Source organism: Gambusia affinis, linkage group LG21 (genome assembly GCF_019740435.1).
Source record: "Gambusia affinis linkage group LG21, SWU_Gaff_1.0, whole genome shotgun sequence".
Classification (NCBI taxonomy): domain Eukaryota; kingdom Metazoa; phylum Chordata; class Actinopteri; order Cyprinodontiformes; family Poeciliidae; genus Gambusia; species Gambusia affinis.
This window is the reverse complement of record NC_057888.1, coordinates 2,958,581-2,978,962: the sequence shown is the minus strand read 5'-3', so window position 1 is coordinate 2,978,962 and position 20,382 is coordinate 2,958,581.

Here is a 20,382-nt window from a genome sequence, read left to right as displayed (position 1 = left end):
TGAGTAGCTATTATCTCCAGTATTATTTAGCTTGAGTTATATCAGTTTGAGTAGTAGTTAGCTTGATTAGCTCTTAGCATGATTATCTTCAAGGAAAGAACTGATCATCTCAAAGATCATCTTTTATTTTCACTCTAGTGTTGCCAAGTTTTCAGCTAACAGCTCTTGAAAGTCAACATGTTGGCAATTTGTCTCTTTCTGACCAGCTGCTGGCAACAACTTGCCTAATTATCTCATTTAAAAGTTGCTTCTTTGCTAAGTTTGCGGGTTGACAAAGCACTAGCTCATCCCTTGAACATAGCAGCCTTTCATACGCCTGGATGATTCATAGCCAGTTGAACTAAACAAACACGTCTCTTTGAGTTTAAAAGCTTAAAAAGTGCAAAGGAAAACTCAGAAAAGATGTTTAGGAAGGCTCAATAACTGCACATCTAAGTCTTCTGTTGCTCGAAGAGATTGGCCATAATGCTGTGATGTGCAAAGATCAAAAGTGTTTGTTTGAAAATAAATAAAAACAATATTGTAGATGGTTGATTAAAAATGTCTGATATCTTGTTTGTTGGGCTTTTGCGGGGATTACAGTGATAATAAGCCAAATTAAAAAAAACAAAACATCAAAATGTGGATTTAGACGTTGGTTGCCATGGTTACAGCCAAATCTTCAAAGCTTTTGAAAAGGAAAAGTCAAATTATAAAAAAGAAAGGAATTAAACTGAATAGTTTTAGATTTGTCTCCTCATATTAAACCAACCAGTCGTGTTTCCAAGACTTAATAGAAATAAATGTTTCCATCAGATCATTGGCACTTCGCAGAAAGTTCCTGACCCATTTATTCCCAACTTTTTGGAGAAATCAGATCCAGCGAGCAAAATAAAAATGTGCGTCCTATGTGTGTCGAGGTCGTGATGTACAGCCGTTCAACCTTGATCTATCGCCCTGCAACGCCTGATTGCACAAGCAGAGCGAGAGGAATGAAACGGTGAGAGCTGCAGCACCTCTGATGGGTTTGGCTCATTAAAACTGGGCCAATCGAGGGGCGGAGCCGCTGCGGCGCGCATCACGAGGTGTCAGCGCCGCAGCCCACTCCAGGAATCACAGCGGTTGATGGGAGAGAGGAGAGATGGGAAGACGAGTGATGGGCAAAGAGGGGAAGGTGTTTGATTCACAGATGGAGGAAATGAAGCTGTAACACAATCTGATTTACCCAATATCACTCAGGTTGTTCCACAAGACTGCTAAGAGAGAGCGGCTCTCGCTTTTTCCTTTCAGTCGTATTTATCTTGCGTTTGTTTAAAAGGGAACATTTTAAGCAAATTTCTTAATTTTCTACATACTTGTACTTCCAGTTGGATCTCAACTGCTTCTAAAAACAGCCAAAGCAAGTAAGACAACCACCAAGTCCTTTTTTATGGCAGTGGCACTGCTGGTGTTCCATACAAACACTAGAACTAATTACTTTTTTTTTTTAAAGGTTTTATTGGTTCTAGTGGCCTTTATTTGATAGTTAATTGACAGGAAAGTGGGTAATCAGAGAGGGGGAAGACATGCCGCAAAGGTCGCCAGGCCGGGAATCAAACCTGCGACGGCCGCGTCGAGGACTAAGGCCTCCTTATGTGGGTTGTGCTTAACCTGTGCTTAACCTGCGCCACCACAGCACATCCCCCGGACTAATTGTTACTTTTTAAACATCTTGTTAATTAGATAAAATCCTAGGAGTAAATTAAAGATTTTGATGCTGAAAAGGACAAAATGTCTTCCTCCTGTTTGCCTCTAGTTTTTTGCTGAGGCTCAGATTTAAAGAGAAAGTCACCAGCGATGATGCCACTGTATCGATTTTAATTATCCCATTACTGAGCCTGGGGGGTCTTATAAAAACAGATATGCTAAAGACCTCCGACTAATCAGATACAGAGCCGCACCGTGCATTTGTTTCGCCGTTGTTTGAAGTTCGATTTATGTTAAATAACAGCGTGATTCAAACACAAAACAAATTAACTTTGACAGGAAGCGGAGAGACAGAGACAGAGGTGGGTCAGAGAGGAGGAGGGAGGGAGAGCCGCTCTGCTCCAGTGTTTAACCCAAATATGGTTCAGTTGTAGTGGGAGGATGCACTTCCTGGGTCAGAATATAATCCTGAAAGGCAAATTAACAATAAAACCAAGAAAAATTTGATGGGATCACAACTTTTGGCGGATTTTTACTGTATTTGTTCTGGTTTATCCCAAAAAGAAACTGGCTTTGGGGGGAAAAAAAGCATGTTTTTTTCAGTAAAATATAAGAAAAACCTGGAATCACTCAACGTTCCTTATGCAAATATTAAAATCCAAGATGGCCGCCTTTAGCGTAATAGCAGGAATGCCTGGTTTAGCCTCTTTAGATCCATCAGAACCAAAGTACTAAACAATCTGATCATTTTTAGTGCTTTAATGCATAAAATGGAGAGAAAAACTTTTCTGACTTTGGTCGTGAAATTTTCGTACCCTGTAGCTAATCGTATGAGTATTCACACACCAATTTATATAACAATTTTATTGTTATTATTATTTTTTTATTAATTTTTGTTCCAGTGGAAGTAGACAAGCGAAAGACGAAGACCTGACAACGATAAGTCAGTGTTTAAAGGGAACCTATTATGCAAACTTTACCATTTTTCATTTTTTTGCCCTTCCATTTTGGTCTTAGCTGCTCCTAAATGCAACACAAGCTCTTTACAAATGTGGCAATGTTGATAAGTTAATGTGTTGGTGCCTAGAAAATGCACTGTTTAAAAAACAATCCCTCTCAGTTGTGAAGTCACAGAGCGCACTGAGCCGTTGCCTAGCAACCTCAGCAGAGTTCCGCCCGTTGCCTAGCAACCCATGCTGAGCTCCAGCATGTTTGGTTTTACAGTTGTGCGTGCTGTACAATGGCTGCTGGAACAGTCAGGTGTTTTGTTGTTGGCTTATCATCCAGAAACCACTTGCTGTATTTTTCTTGGCTGTGCAGGAGGCTCCACTTCTGCTTTTCAAAGATCTATTTGCAGACATTGTTATGTGCAAGTTAAAAACAGCAGCTTTTTGGGGTTTAAGGTGACAAGACACCTTAAAAGAGATAAAATCTCATTATGTAACTATGAGTTTATGCAAAAACTGTAGTAAACATATTTTTATAGGCCGCAGGAAGCACAAGGGGTCAACTGTTTCATGAAAATACACAAAAATTACCATTTCAATAAAGTTTTTCATTTAGCGTGGAGCTTGTTGGGACAGACATTTCTTCCAAACCACAAAAGCCAGTCAGAAACTACAGCTGTTGTCGTTTACCTCATCCCATATTTTATTTTCCCCCCACATGATTTATATACAAGAAAATAAATTTAACATGGCAATCTGATGCAATGCAGCCGCAATCCCTTCCCATACATGGGCAGGCTTTTCAGGTTCCTCCGGCTCACTGTGGATGGCAAAACAGCAGAAATGTAGAGTAAAAAATAAAAAATAAAGAAGAGAGAGAGGTGAAGAAATAGGAAGTAGCAGAGTGGAAAGGTGAGGGCGTGAAGCATGAATGCTTCAGCAGCATTGCCACCACAAACAGTGTTGACCTGGAAAGCCTCAGTGTGCTGGACATCAGCTTTAGAAAAGCCTTTTAGAGACCTCCTCTGGGGATTAATACTGTTTTGGTGTTTGGGGTTTCTGTCTTCTGCTTTTTATTCCACACTTTCTGGCTCTGTTTGTGTGCGAGTGTCGGCACCAGAAACCAGCTTTTGGGCGTTTCTGGTGCCAAAATGGATAAAAGGATGAAAAAAAGAAAAAAAATACAGAGGTGGAGAGAAGAAGATTGATTTTCTTTCTTTTTTTGTAATTCAGTTGAGATGAAAGGGTAAGAAATAATTTTATTAGCTGATATAAATATCAGGGTCAAAGAAAGAGTACGCAAAGGTTTTCAAGAAATAAATAAAAAATCAAACATTTCAGGAACATTTTTTAAGATTATAAATAACCAGAGTTTGAAAACAAAGTACATATTCTTACTTGAGTAAAAATTATCAATCATTTAATATTTAAAAATTACAATAACAGATGGACTAAAATAACAAAACTTTATATAAGTAACACAAAAATAACAAAATCAGGCAAAAGAAAAAGTTTGTTTCCATAAAAAACTTCAACACAAACTGCAGGTGAGTGTCTGTCTGGTGGATTTTTGATTGAAACATTTTTGTTTTTCATTCAGTTGAATCCAGAGTAGAGGTACTTCAAAATAAAATTACTCAAGTAAAAGTAAAAAGTAAAAAGTAGTAAAACTATTCCTAAAAGTAAATTTTTTACAAAAAGTTACTAATTGAGTAAACGTAATTAGTTAATATCCAACTAAAATGTGGAATTAAGCCCAAGATCCGTGTAGATTTGATTTAAAATTGTTTTATTTTAACAAAACGTTTGAAATAAATTGGGCAAACTGTTGTGAGAGAAGAAATTTCACCCAAGCAAACCTAACAAATACTTATAAAATATATTTATATTTCTGATTTTGAAGAGCAAAATCTGAACAATACAAATATTGGACCTGTGAGTTTTTATAGAGAGATATAATGGTGTATTAGTGTCATGGTAGATTGAAAAAAAAGGATACATTTCTGCCAAAAAAAAATTAAGAAAATATAGAAAAAACTTGGAAAAGTCGGAGTTGCAAAAGTCAAAAATTGTGGCTGAATTTATTTCTCAGAAATTTTAAAAATTCAAAAACTTTTGAAGATCAGAAATGTCAGTTTTTTGAGAATATGTGTAAAAAAAATAAATTATAATTTATATATTTTTTAGCTCCCCTGTCTTCTCCCATGCTAACTAGAAACAACCAATCAGAGGCAGCAGGCGGGTCTTAGCGCTGTCAATCACTCTGCTCGTGAGCGTAGCCACTGATGATAAACAGTTTTCTGTCACGGTGAGTTGTTTCTCCACCATTAGTACGAATAGTGAGTACACGAGGATGATTGACAGCAGGAAGTGGACGATATTAATCTTTTCCCAGATTAACTGTCTCATAACAAGCTGTCACAACATACGTAAAAAACACATTTTTATTTATAAAATGTTTTGCATTTTGTCGTATTCAAACAACAAACGGAGTAAATGTGACCCAGTTGTTGCTCACAGCAGTAACCGTGAAACCCAAAATGAACTCGCAGAGCTAAAAGTCTCATCGGCGAGACAGTTGGAGACGAGAAGATTAAAAAAAGAAAGCCCTTCGCGTGTTCTCCTCTTATCAGCTCTTCCGGCTAACGGACGTTGTCCGACGAAAAGCTAATCATGGCTGACAGCTAGCGTCGCATCAAACAGGTAGCATAGCGGCGGCGCTTCGCCTAGCTCTGGACGCCAGATTGCTTTTGACAGAAAGCATCCAAATAAAACATTAGCCGGGCTTACAGGGAGAAACCCAGTGAGTAAATTATTCACACATTGACTTACTGACGGAATGAAAGCTTCTGTCTCCTCTCTAATCCCCAGCAAAGCTTTTGGTAATAGCGCCGCGCTCAAGAGTTGCCTCTCACAAGGCTCTATTCATCAAACTTTCCAGCGTATGAAATCGGTGTCTGACAGGCTTTTGAAATCCTGCGGCTCCTGCATTATTATGGCGTTTAGCCTCAAACAGCCTCTCGCGATGGTGATTGCTTTGATTTTAATTGGGATCTTCTCGGGGTTGCTAATCCAGCCGTCTCCCACCGGTTGGAAAAGGGTCGCTCGCAGTGAGGCGGGGTTGTCCTATTGAGTTTGGCGGCGGAGGAAGGCCGCGCGTCGCAGCGGGGCGGCTTCTATTTTTGCTGTGAAGTCACAGGTAATTGAGAGATGAAATATAGAAGCCATTTGATGTGGCTGGAAGTGTCAAACAGCCGCTGTCCTCGGTCTCCGGAGACGAGCTTATGGCACGATAAAGCACCATTTAGCTCGTCCATCCTTGAAAGACTAAGCCATGACCCCACTGGGGAAAAATAAAACACATGGAAAGGCTTACCAGGTGCATGTCTCTCCAGACAACTGAGGGATCATGGCGCACCTTTGTCTCCATGAAACCGGACCACCTGCTGCTCTCTAAATGATCCTAAAAAATAATCCTGTGTATACAACGGAGAGGCTTGCTGCTGCTGCTGCTGCTGCTGCTGCTTAAACTCACAACAAAATGGATTCTAGGGAAGAACACAAAATTTTACCAGGCATTTTTGGTCTAGTTTCAAGAACAAATATCTTAGTACACACTAAATAAGACAAAAGTAGCATAGAAGTAACTTTTCAGCGAAATTTCAGTCCATTAGTCATTAATACTGATGGAAAAGTTTTCCTTTGCTAGCTTCGTTGCTAGCTAACTAGCTAAACATGTTTCCCATGTGATTTTGTGTTTTTTCAGTACAAATAAAAAGCATAAGACAAGACAACACAAAATCTCACCAAGTGAATTTGGCCTAATTTCCTGTGGAAATATGTTAATACACTTGAAATAAGACAAAACTAACTTACAATCAGCTTTTCGTAAAATATAGGTGCTTGTTTTAAATCAATAATTTCCTATAAGTACAGGCTCCACTGGCAGATTATTTCACTTAAAACATTTTATAACTCAAATGATGCGCTGTGCATTATTTCTGGGCTCCAGCGGTGGAGATCTGGAGAATGGAGAGAGGATTTCGGTGACTAATGGAGTCCCTAAAAAGTACGATTGGGGCATAAATTTCTCATCAGCTTTTTAAAATCTTGGTGATGAATGTCCTGCTCTTTTGGCAAAATGAAATCCTGTCGCCTCTGGAGCTCTTTCAATAATTAGCCTCAAAGAGGGAAAAAATAAACTCACCTCATGGAGACAAAGTTTGCCAAAGTTAAATCTTCAACAAAGAACTGCGCCAGGTTACCACGACTTCACATCCACACCGTTTCAACGTCTGGATTAGAAATCGAATAAATAAATTCAAATTTTCCCCCATAGATTCATTAAAAGGATAAAATTAATTACTGCTGCTCATGATGACTGGATGAAGTCATTTTAGACCAATTACAGAGTAAATTTCTGCCAAAGAAAAGAATGTTTTTAGGGAGAACGAGAAAATTTCTGAGTTACAAAAGATAATTCCTAAAAAGCTCTGGAATTTTTTTAAATTAATCTCAAAATTTGGAAATTGAGTTTGAAAAGTTGAACATTTGCTGAAAGTTTGAGATTAATCTCAGAAATTTTGTAGAATTTTATTTTTAAATTTTTGAGTTTCAAGTCTAAACTTTGCAGAGAAGGCCTCATTTTCTAGAAAAATAAAGTAAATTTCTGAGTTTTAAAATAATAATAAAAAAAGATGCTAAAAAAGCTCAGAAATTTTGAAGAAAAATTCTTGAATAAAAAGTTGGAAATGGAGTTTAAAAATTGAAAAGCTGCAGGGATGAAATCTAAAAATTCGTCTTAGAAATTTTCTAAAATAAAAACAAAAAAACTTTTGACGTTTGAAAAGTCAAGAATTTGCTAGAAGAAAGTCAAACATTTTTAAATTAATCTCAGAAAACTTCCACAAAAAATGTGATGGTTTCTGGGATTCAAAAGTAGAACATTTGAAAAAAAGACCTCAGAAATTTTCTAGAAAAAAAAGTTTCAAGTCAAATTTTTTTCAACATTTGAAGCTCAGAAATTTCCATGTTTTTTCTAGAAAATTTCTGAATTTGTCTCTAAATGTTAGTTGTTCTCTAGCAAATTTTTGGTTTTTGAAACTAAAAATTTCTGAAAAAAATAAAGAATTTTGGAGATTAATTTCAATTTATTTCCACTTTTCAAACTCAATCTCCAAGTTTTTCTTCTAGAAATTTTTCAGAGATTTTTTTCTTGCAAATTTCCATTTTTTTTCTAGAAAATTTCGTACATTAATCTCATAATTTCTGACAGTAGTTGACTCCTCCTCTGTTTCTTTTCTTGTGTGCGCCGTCCTACGAACCTCCGACTGCAGCTGGATGGAAACCAAAATGGCCGACATCTCCTGACAGGCAGGCCGCTCTCTCACACGGCTGTGCGTTCGGGTTTCCGTCATTGCCTCCATCCATCAGCAGCGGTTGCTGCGGTTAATCACACTGAGTGGAGAATGACTCACGGAGGCAGGGGTTACCCCCAGCCAGAGCTCATTTCAGGGCCACACAGTGGCTGCAGCAGCTGCAGCAGCAGCAGCAGCAGCAAACTCCAATCCATTTCTAGTTATCTCCCTGAGAAACTCTTTCTCATTCTTTCCCTTATTTTCTGCCTCTCTGTTTTTGATAAATTTGAGGCATATTTTCCCCCGGGTTTGCTGCCAGTCTTCCTCAAGAAGCTTGAGTTGCTTCTTCTTTCAGGGGAATAATACCCAGCATGCTGAAGAAACTACTTACAAAATGGCATTTTTATTTATCTTGCACTCTTACAAAAAGTGTTAAAAGTTGACCAAAGTGCTTCAACACAAAGTCCAAAAATTAATTCAGGCATCAAATTAACCTGGAATGAGCTTGAACATAAAATGAGATAAATAAACTGGTGTAACCTTTCGGTGTTAATGAGAAAACCTCACCTCCATTAAACAAGAACTTTATGTGGTTGTTCATATGATGGGGGTTTAATTGCTCCTGTTTTTCTTCTTTAACTTGTTTTTATCATCATGACTTACGTGTGATCTTTCAGGCTTTCAGAAGATCTTGTAAATGTTTTTTGATCCTTTTTTCGGTTTTTTACTCATTTTTAATCAGAAAGATCTGATAGAAATAAACAGGAGGAGGTAAAACCAATGATGAAGAGGTCTTAAAAACATCTTCAAATGACAGGACCATTGGATCTAAAGGTACATTTACTGGGACCTTTTTGTCATTTTGTTGCGAAAATTCAACAAAATTTTTAAAACTGTCAAAACCTGCATGTGTTAGTTTCTATTTTTATATCTAAAAGCACAACAGTGAGGATTATGAGTGTGTCGAGTAGCATTGTGTCAAGGTTTTTAGGTTTTTCAGTTTCCACAGCTGCATGCGTTCTCTTTAGAATATTTCAGTTATTCTCTCTGAAAAACATCAACAAATTTAAAGGGAATATATGGTACAATATTCACACTCTGCATGTAATTTTTTTAAATTTGTTTTTACTCCCATTTGAGTCTTAACTGCTTCTACAACCAAATCACTTTAAAAAAAAGAAGAAAAAAACTCAGTTATTATATTTTTGTTGTCTGGAAAATTAGCCGTATTGGAAACTTCCTTATTAAGTCACATTCCATGGGCTCTGAGCCGTTACCTAGCAACCTCAGCAGAGTTCCGCACGTTACCTAGCAACCCAAGTGGAGCTCTGCTGGTTTTACTGCTGTATGCGCTGTACAAATGTCTGCTGGAAGAGACAAGTGCTTTGTTTTCGACTTACCGTCCAGAAACCAGATTGCTGTTTTCTTGCTGGATGTGCAGGAGGCTCCATTTCTGCTTTTCAAAGATGTATAATTGTCCAGAGTCATTTTCAGATGTGAGTTGGGGGGCGTGGCCAGCAGCAACTTATTTTGATTTAAAGCAGCTCATTTTGAAAGGGGCTCAAAATAAGCTGAACTGACCTAGATAAATCTAAGAATGAAAATGTAATGAACATGTTTTGAGTAGGCCACACAGATATGTTAGCCTGTTCATTGAAACATATTAAGTCACCTTTAAAGGGGTGTTTGACTTCCCATCCAGAAACCACTTGCTGCATTCTTGTTAGTTGTGCAGGAGGCTCCACTTCTGTTTCTCAAAGATGTATAGTTGTATACTTGAGCATCTTTTTGCAGCCATTTTATGAGTGTAAATGTTGAATTGGTGGGCGTGGCCAGCAGGTGATGTTTCTTAAAGAAGAGATTACTCAGGAGATCCACGTATCAAATATACGACTAAATGTTCAGAAATATCAACGCTGTTCAAACACAAACACTCTTTTGTCCATTAAAATAATCCCTCTTCCCCAATTTTTCTCTTTTTATGGGTTTTATGAACATTCCTCCTCTGAAACCGTTGTGGGGTTTTTTTCTGCTCCCGACGGTGAAAAAATGCGAAGCGCCGGCATCCATCACCGGATGACAAGCCGACCTGCGAAGGCACGGCGAGACATTTACATTCTGTGGCCTTTCGTCGGTCCCTCTGCTTCAGCGGCCGGCCTCACGAGGCTCAAACTGACATGCACTTTCCAGGTTTGTTGTGTTTCTACAAATAGACTTCTCCTCTGCATTTACCATAAATTTTTTTAAGGAACAAAATGCAGAATTGTGTGTATTCTAACAGGGATGTTCTTGAAACTCCCTCTCCTCTGGCCCCCCCCAAAGCGTCGCCCGAGGTGAAGACGTCTTTTATAGGTTTGAATCTGGTGGGGAAAAATACGGCTTACTTTTATAGCGTTTCTGCTAAATGTGGCAGAAAATTGCGAGTAAGTGAATATCCGTCCTGGAGCCGCTGTATCTTCCGGATGGTTTAATGATGAACGACAAGGACATGAAGGAAAATGAAGCCCAGATGAAGGTGTGTTGGTAATTTCAGCCGTTATATTAAGCGCTGTATAGTTGCCTATTAAGCTGCCATGCTGTAATTTGCGGTCTCACGGGCCGGCGGTGATCTAAGCAGTCAGTAACCTATTAGGATGCTTTGTTATAAAAACAAGCCGCCTATTGTTGCAGAAGGAACCTTCTCTGACAGCAACACTGTGTTTTCACCCAGGCTTAATTTGTACGTCTTCTCCTCAGGAAGATTAATTGAAAACAGAATCACCATAACCCACTCAAGGTTAATGCAACCCATGCTCAATTAGGTATTTGAGAATCAGCAGCTGTACAGTACACTGTAAAAAAAACAAAATTAAAGAAGTTTTCTGACTGTTGAATCACATTGACGCAGTGGGTCATTCTTAAATATGTGCATATGTCTTCTTAGCTAATATTACAACCAGGAAGTGTGACGTCACACTTCTGGAAACTTTGTAGGTGGCCGCCATCTTGATAGGTATCTGTAACAGTTGCTCTGGAGTTGCGACGACAGCAGTAAAAAAGTCACAAGCTTAGAGCTAGTTCTCGTTCCTACGTAGCTTAGGAATATATACAGTTCTCATGTGACGTCATACTTCCAGGAACAATATACCTGGCAGCCATCTTGGTAGGTATCCGTAACAGTTGCTATGGGGTTGCTATGACAACAGTAAACAAGTCACAAGGTGAGAATTTGCTGTTGCTTCGTCACTGCCAAACTAAACAATATGCATAGTTCACATATGACGCCACACTTCCAGGAACTTTGCAGCTGGCAGCCATCTTGGTAGGAAGTCTCCAAATTCTGACTTTAATTTCATAATTCAGCCTTTTTGTGCAATTCTGACTTTTTTCGTATAATTCTGACTTTTTTGTCTTGAGAATTCAATCTTTATTCCTCCAAAACTGAGCTTTAATCTCATAATTGTGAGGTTAAAGTCAGAATTGTGAGGGGAAAAAACCCTGTTGCCTGCAGAAGCGTTGCTGGTTTCCTTTCTTTTTGACAATAAGCCCTCGCCCCTTCAGTTATTTGTGTTTTTTCTTGTCTCAGTGTTCAGCTGGCAGGGTGAATGTAAAGGGTGAACAGGCTTAGTGAATTTCAAAGTCACCCAGGCAGCTTAATGGCTTCCCTAAATGACTCAGCACATTATTTCCAGTTGTACAGTAGTCCATTACATGGTGCGTTGCCGTGCCCATACAGTGTTTGGTCTCACTCTCCTCCCGTCCTTCTGGCGCTCGCTCAACAAACCACTCGAGCCTGAATGCAAAATGCCGTCCCCCTGGCTGTAACATTAAGGACGGTTCAATCTCTTTAGTGCTTACCTCAGTCCTGCCGCCGACACCCTTCCGCCCCACAGGGCCCAATGGCAAAGGTGATAGCTAAAAGTGTAGCTGCCAAAACTACGTGGAGCAAAAGAGAGCAATTAGTAGTCCTCTGCACCATAATCCCCGGGAGACAAGCCCCATCAATCATGGTGCTAATCCTTTGTTTCTCAATAAAGATAACCGTGCTGCAGGGAGTTAACATTTTCTTAATAAGTCATCCCACTCAGGTCCAGCCGAAATGCCAGACTGGCCCAGAATCAGCCTTATCCTTTATGTTTGACATTGAGTTGATAAGAAGTGTGTTATTTTGAAATTTCAATGGTAACAGGTCCAGCAGAGGTGGTGCAGGTTGGGAAAGATTCATATTCGAGTGCATTAAACCTGTCTTGCCCTGTGATGGATCGACGACCGGTTCAGGTTGAACCCCGCCTCTTGGCCATTGACTGAAGAGTTAGACACCGCAAGGACAAAGTGGGAGTAAAACTGGGTGGGGGGATAAACAACTTAAACTAAATTCCTGCTTCCTGTTCATTTACAAGCTGTGGTTAGCTTATAAATGCCTAGCTAGCTGCTACAGAAAGTTAAGCAGCACTTTAAAAATACAATTTACCAGAAAAAAGTTGTTGCACAGATGTATGTTTTTATAAAGGATAAAATAAATAAAAAAATAAAACCAACTTTCCACATGTTTGCTTAAAAGCTTTGGCTAGCATGCTAACACAATTAGCTGCAACACAAGGTGAATTAGGACTCTAAAAATACTATTAACCCTTGTAACAAAATGTTGGTTCAGTGCTCTACATTTTTATGAAGGACAGAATAAATGAAAAAGTACAAACAAAAAAAATCAAATCCAGCTCCCCACCAGTTTGTTTACAAGAATTTGCTAGCATGTTAGCACAGCTAGCTCGAAAGAAGGCGAATTGGTACTCTAAAAAATACCATTAACCGCTGCAAGGCTCAGAGAAATGTTGGTGTAGTGCTTTACATTTTTATGAAGAATTAAATAAATGGGGAAAATAAACATTACTGAAAATAAATCTCCGTCTGTAGTTTATTTACAAGCTTTTGCTAGCATGTTAGCACAGCTAGCTGCTACAAGAAGTTACAGAACTAGCCATTTAAAATTCAGAGGAGCTGCTTCAAATTAACTTAACTTTGTAAAAAGTGAATCATTTATGATCCTAGTTTTGTCTTGAAAGGGTTAACTTTAATTTTTTTTTATTTTTCTCAAATAAATTAAAATGTGTTTTTATGAATATTCCATCAAAAGTAAAATTATGATTGCTACCAATTCTTGTCAATTCAAGAAGACAAAGTATAAAAAAAAAAAAAAAAAAAAAAAATTCCCTTCTCACCCACCGCGGGTGGTGATTCTTCTTCCTCTTAGCTCGGGTCCTCTACCAGAGGCCTGGGAGCTTGAGGGTTCTGCGCAGTATCTTGGCTGTGCCTAGGACTGCACATTTCTGGACTGAGATGTCTGATGTTGTTCCTGGGATCTGTTGTAGCCACTGTTCCAGTTTGGGGTGACTGCCCGAGGGTCCCGATGACCACAGGCACCACTGTGGTCTTCACCTTCAGGCCCTCTCCAGTTCCTCCCTTAGGCCCTGGTATTTCTCTAGTTTTTCATGCTCCTTTTCCTGATGTTGCAGTCACTTGGTATTGCCACATCCACCACAACGGCTTTCCTCTGTTGTTTATCCACCACGACTATGTCTGGTTGGTTCGCCCTCACCATTTTGTCTGTCTGGATCTGGAAGTCCCACAGGATCTTAGCTCGGTCATTCTCCACTACCTTGGGGTGTTTCCCACTTTGATCTTGGGGTTCCAGTCCATATTCTGCACAGATGTTTCTGTACACTATGCCTGCCACTTGGTTGTGTCGTTCCATGTATTCTTTCCCTGCCAGTATCTTGCACCCTGCTGTTATGTGTTGGACTGTCTCAGGGGCCTCCTTGCACAACCTACACCTTGGGTCTTGTCTGGTGTGGTAGATCTGGGCCTCAATTGCTCTGGTGTTTAGGGCCTGTTCCTGGGCGGCCATGATGAGGGCCTCTGTGCTGTCCTTCAGTCCAGCTTTTTCCAGCCATTGGTAGGACTTTCTGATGTCAGCCACTTGGTTGTTGCGGTGGTACATCCCATGCAGGGCTTGTCCTCCCATGATGGTTCCTCCGGCACCTCAGCTTCTGTTCCCCATTGTTTGAGACATTCACTGAGCACATTGTCTGTTGAGGCTTTGTCCCTGATGTATCTATGGATCTTGGATGTCTCGTCTTGGATAGTGGTTCTCACACTCACTAGTCCTCTGCCTCCTTCTTTGCGGTTCGTGTAGAGTCTCAGTGTGCTGGATTTGGGGTGGAACCCTCCGTGCATTGTTAGTAGTTTCCGGGTCTTAACATCTGTGGCCTGTATCTCCTCCTTTGGCCAGCTAATTATTCCTGCAGGGTACCTGATTACTGGTAGGGCATAGCTGTTTATTGCCGGATCTTATTCTTACCATTGAGCCATATATATATATATATATATATATATATATATATATATATATATATATATATATATATATATATATATATATATATATATATATATATATATATATATATATATATATATATATATATATATATATATATATATATATATATTTTGGTTTTCTAATTTAATTAATTTGCCACTATTGTTGACCAATTTTTAAAAAATCTTGTCACTGGTGTTACAGCTAGAATTGGTCCAATAACAAAATATCTTCCATTGTGAATCAGTTTAATTGCTAAAACATTCAATTAAAAGTAGAAATTGACACCTGGTGATAGTTTTCAGAAAAACACTGGAGTGAAACAGATTCCACGAACCATAAAAATCCGTATCAAATGTCAGAGCTGTTCATCAGAGTGTCACCCAAATAAAAAGCAGTATCATAGGTCGTTTGTGCAAGCTTTTATGTTTCGAAATAGGTGACCTGTTGTAACGACGTGGAGAAGGACTGCAGAGACCCCAGGAGGAGGTTTGACCCAGACAACCACGAAAACTGAGCTCTCTGCTGAACTGTAAATGTCACGACAAGTTACAGCCTGACGAATACCGTCACACTGCCCAAACCCCGACCATTTATTATTCTTACATTTGGCTTTTTTTTCCTACAAGCTTTTGACCTACGCTATAAACAACAAAATGGATGGAAAGTTCTCTAGATATTCTGATTATTGCAACAAAAACAATGAAATCAGGAATTTCACAAGAAAATCTGGGAAATGGTTGAGATTTTTAACTGAAGAAGAAAAACATTTTCTAGGATAAAATAAATATAAATGCTTCTTTCTGAATACAGAAATGTACAGATAATCTACAGAAATCTACAGATAATCTGCCTAATTTAAAAGTTCAGTGGTGCATTTATTTTTTTAATTCATTAAAATTAAACAGCCCAGAGTATTTTTACTGTATTGCTTTTACATCAGAAATGTGTGTTTCTAAACATAAAAGTATTGTTGTTGTTTTTTACGTTTATTTAAAAATGGCTGCAAACAAATGAGCTACTATACAACTTTACATCTTTGAAAAGCAAAAGTGGAGCGTCCAGCACAACCGAGAAGAATGGAGCAAGTGGTTTCTGGATGGTAAATCAACAACAAAATACTTTGTACAGCTAAGACAGACGTAAAATCAGCTGATCAAATATGCTGGAACTCAGCCTGGGTTGCTAGGTAACGGGTGGAATGCTAATGTGGTTGCTAGGAAACGGCGCAGTTCTTGTAGAATGTGACTTAGGAAAGTTTTCAAAAAGGCTCATTTTCTAGACACCAAAGATCATAAACTAATTGGATTTATGTTTATTAAAACCATCTGGTTGGTTTTTATAAAACGCTTGGTCTCTTTTTAGAGGCGGTTGAGACCAAAACAAAAGTTTAAAAAAAGTACAAAATGTGAATTTTGTATAATAGATCCTTTTAAAATTGGTTGATTTTTTTTTTTTCCCTAAAGAATATCTGAGATACTCTAAAGAATGCAGTGGTAAAACCAGCTGACCAAACATGCTGGAGCTCCTCTTGGGTTGCCAGGTAACGGGGCACCGCCTGCTGATTTGTGACATTACAGTCCAAAGGTTTTCCAAACACCAAAAAACATGAACTTATTGCCAAAAAGCGGCTGGATGAGGATTTTTAAAACTATTTGGGTTGTTTTTAGAAGCAGCTGAGTTCAAAATTCAAGTACAAAAACATGGAAAAGGTGAATTTAGCAGAATACTTTGTAGATAATGTTTAAGAGCCATGGTTGTGCCAAGAAAACAACCAGTTGCCAAGCAGAGTGGTCCATACTCATGCGCTTAATGAGCAATCTTCCTACTGATTTGGTTTATCAGGAGTTGTTTTGTAAGGTTTTTCACCAAACCTTTGTGGATTTCCATGAACATTTCAGCCCAAACACTCAGGATGCTGCAAACTTCCCCTGCATGAAGGTAAATCATTGTTAAAGGCACTAAGATATCTAATCAAATAGGTTTAGGTTAGAGTGGAGCTCTAATTGCGAGCTGCAGCTTCAGGGCATTTCTCAGAAATTATACAGTAAAAAGAGTTAGCTCAGAAATTCATCATGACGGCCCAAAGGCATCACTTTAAGAACGAGCCATTTTTCTGCGCCGCATAAAGGGATATTTGCTGGAAGGCAAATAAAATACCCTTCTTGGTTCTTCGACTCCAAATTAATCTTGCATATTTTCTCCTGGAATAACAGAAATCTTGTCTGCAGAGGAGCAGAAGTGTGACCTTGAAGGCGTCTCTGTGTCCAATCCGCTGCGGCCGGATCCATCCATCATGTTTCTCTTGTTCACCTTTGTCTCGGTGAAAACATTTCGCACCTTGTTTCTCTCTCTCTCTCTCTTTTTCTTTCCTTCTTCTTGTCATCTCTGTCATCCCGCTGCTCCAGTGTCTCGGCGGGTCTCTCTGAGAAGTCGTTCGCGGATGTGATGTCTGCAGTGCTTCAAGGTCAAGAGTGCTTAGCTAGATATTAAAGAGACAGATGGGTGGAAGAAACCGAGTGGGATGGCAAAGCAATGCAATTATAACCCATGCCCACTGTCCACACACACACACACACACACACACACACACACACTCACACACACGAGAAGCAAGACAAACAGAGAGCGAAAGTGGGTGAGAAATAGATAGACAAGAGATCAGTGCTATCTCGGAAACTCTGTGGAGACAATCTAATATCAGCATGAGTCCACAACAGTTAGAGCATGCACGCACTCATGTACAAACAGCCGCGGCTGTGCACACACACGTGGCGCAGAGATCGTCTGATAGGAATTGTAATGGCTCATTAAAGCACCAAAGTGATCCTGCGGATGGCACCGGGAGGAGGAAAACAGAGTGAATGATTGATACAGTGAAACGGCGCGCGCTCCCTCCACCAGCCCATTAAGGATGATTTACAGGGACTGTGGAGTGCAGCCGGAATGGGGAAGAGGTTCCCTTTCCCTGCGTTTCGCTTGATTCCAGCCGCATTCGCTGGCTGATGGAGAGAGAGCGGGAAAATGAAAATGAAAATGTTTTGCACCACCCGGAGATCTCGCTGTTGAGGGAGTAATTGCTCAGGTAACAGCCGTGACTCAAAAAAAAAGAAAAAAAAAAAAGAAAAACAAAACGACTCGGCTGAACCGGACTAATTGTGTTTCAGTGGTTTGTGTGATTGGTGACTGTCACTTTTAATTTTATTATAAAGTATTTCTACTCTTACTTTAGTAAAATTCTTGGATTTTCTACCAACTGAATGAAAAACAAACATGTTTTAACCAGAAATTCACCAGATAAAGACACACATGCAGTTTATGTTAAAGTTTAATAAGTTTTACTTTGAAAGAAACTGATTTGAGAAAAGTTTCTTTTGTTGTTTTTGTTACTTATATGAACTATTGTCATTTTTGTCCTTAAAATACCCAAATTTCCACTTAACTCTATATTTTACTCCGTTTGATGATGTAAGTTTCAAATATTAATTGATTTGATCAGTTACTCAACTGACTGATCAAATTACCAGTCATTTAATTTTTAAAAATTACATCATCAGACGGAACAAAATATAAAGTTAAGTTGAAAGTTTGGTATTTTAAGAACAAAAATAATTAACATAATTACAAAATATCAAAATCAGGCAAAAAAATATTTGTTCTTTCAATAAAAAAACTTATGAAACTTTAACAAAAACTGCAGGTGTGCGTCTTTGTCTGATGAATTTCTGGTTAAAACATGTTTATTTTTCATTCAGTGGGTAGAAAATCCAGAAATTTTACTCAAGAGTAGAAATACTTAAAAATAAAATTACTCAAGTAAAAGTAAAAAATACTCCCAGAAGTACACTTTTTCAAAAAAGTTTCTAAATTAAATGTATTTGAGTAAATGTAACTAGTTACTACCCGGCTCCCGTTTTAACAAAACTCACAGACACACACCTGCAGGTTTTTGTTAAAGTTTTATAAGTTTTACTTTGAAAGAAACTGATTTGGAAAAATTTTATTTGGTCTCATTTAGTCATTTTCTATTTATGTCATTCAATATAAATTTTAAACATCAAATGATTAATAATTTGATTAGACTTTTCACCAAAAACTTAAAAAAAAAAATTAAATAATAAATTGAACCTAATCAACTTCCAATGTGTGCCATTAAATTGAATTACCGCTGTATAAATAAAGTAAATTGAAATAAACTGAACAAGTTGAAGTGCTGATGGAAAAATATAACAAAAGAGAAACTTTTTTGCTCTTGATCTAATCTTTCTGAAAGTCTTAAATCCTTTTTCAAAGTAATATTCTTTCTTTAAAGGACACAGTACACGATCAAGGCGTTATTTACACAGATTGGACATTCTGCACTAATAACGGTCACGCAGTGAGGAACATTCACTGGTTTCATTAGCTGCACATGAGTTGCTTTGGTTATAATAAACATGCATCTGTGTTAGCCTCTGATTGCTGTTCTCTGCTCTGCATCCAATTTTATGACGGACTTTACAGCCTAATAACCCATATTAACTATAATCTGCTTTTGTTGGTTGCTTCTCGGTTTTAGTCAGATGAAACTAGGAACTTTTAAGAAGGTAGGTTATTATTCAGAAAGGATTTGTAACAAATCAGAGAGATTGTGTGCTTGTAATATGAATGCTATGTGCTAAAAATAAACTCGGTCGCTATTATCAAAGCTATAGAAGCACACTGAATGTCAAAATGTTTTGATTTTGCAATAAACCTCCAAGCTTACAGTCAGAACCTCAAGAAGAGAGGAAAAAGCAAGGACATGGCACATGTAAAAGCAGATGACTGTGCACTAATAGGCCTCTAAAGCCTTGTTATAAATAGTAAAAGCGTTAAATAGCTGCAAGGCTCAAGAACTCACCCACACACGCGCTAGGCATAAGGACAAGAAATTGTTGCCCTTAAGTATTTTGCACTGTGACATAGAGCATAACCTCTGGATAATTAGCTATTTTAATCTGTTTCTAGAGCACAAACACCAGCGGTGTCAGCTGCAGGCAGCATGGACAACATATTCTGAAAGCAGCGTGTGCTGTTAGCTTCTCCAACCTAAAAAGATGGATTTGAAACTGAAATAGAGCCATTTTTCTTACTACTGTATTATCTATAATTTGATTAACAGCTGGGTAATGCTAAGTAGTATAAAGTAGTATAAATGTAAGATCTGGTGTTGAGGTCAGGCTGTTATTATATAGCACACATATTTGGAGCAAACAGTTTTGAGAATTAAAGACGCTCAGGAATTTAAAGCTACTCAAACTTACAGATACACAAGTTAAGACAAACTCTAGCTACTAAAGCTAATAGCAGCTCTAGTTAAGCATTAGCTCAAGCTAACAGTAATTCTGGCTAATGATTGCTCCATTTTGTATCTACTATGTTCATTTTATTTACTAAAGATACAAGTGTGTTAATACATGCTAGCTAAAAGTTTTACAAGCTAACAGTCATACAAGCTAGCTGCTACCCAGGCTAGCCTTACAATTTAAAGCACTCTCAGTTTTAGGATTAAGAGACTCAAGAGTTTAAAATAAATTTAATCGGTTATGAATCTGAAAGGTACTCCAATTTAAGGATATACAAGTCTATCATCTGCTATACTTAGCAATTACACAAGCTAGCATCAGAACAAGCAAGCACCAACTCTGGCTATTGATTCTTCCATCTTCCACTGTGTCCAATTTATCTCAAGCTCTCAAGCTACAAATTGATGGATAAACACTAGCCAAAAGCTACTCCAACTTACATATACACAAATTAAGACAAACCCCACATGCTCAATTTAAGAGCAGACCTAGCTAACATTTACACAAGCTAGCAATAGTACTAGTTAACAACAACAATGTCTAATGGTTGCCCCATTTTCCATCTACTATGCCCATTTTCTACACTCCAGATACAAGTTTATGAATGCATGATAGCCAAATGTTATACAAACTAACAGTGATACAAGCTAGCTACTCCTCAGGCTGACCTTGCTAGTTTAGCAAGCCGCTGTACAAGCCACTAACTACACATATTTGGAGCAATCTCA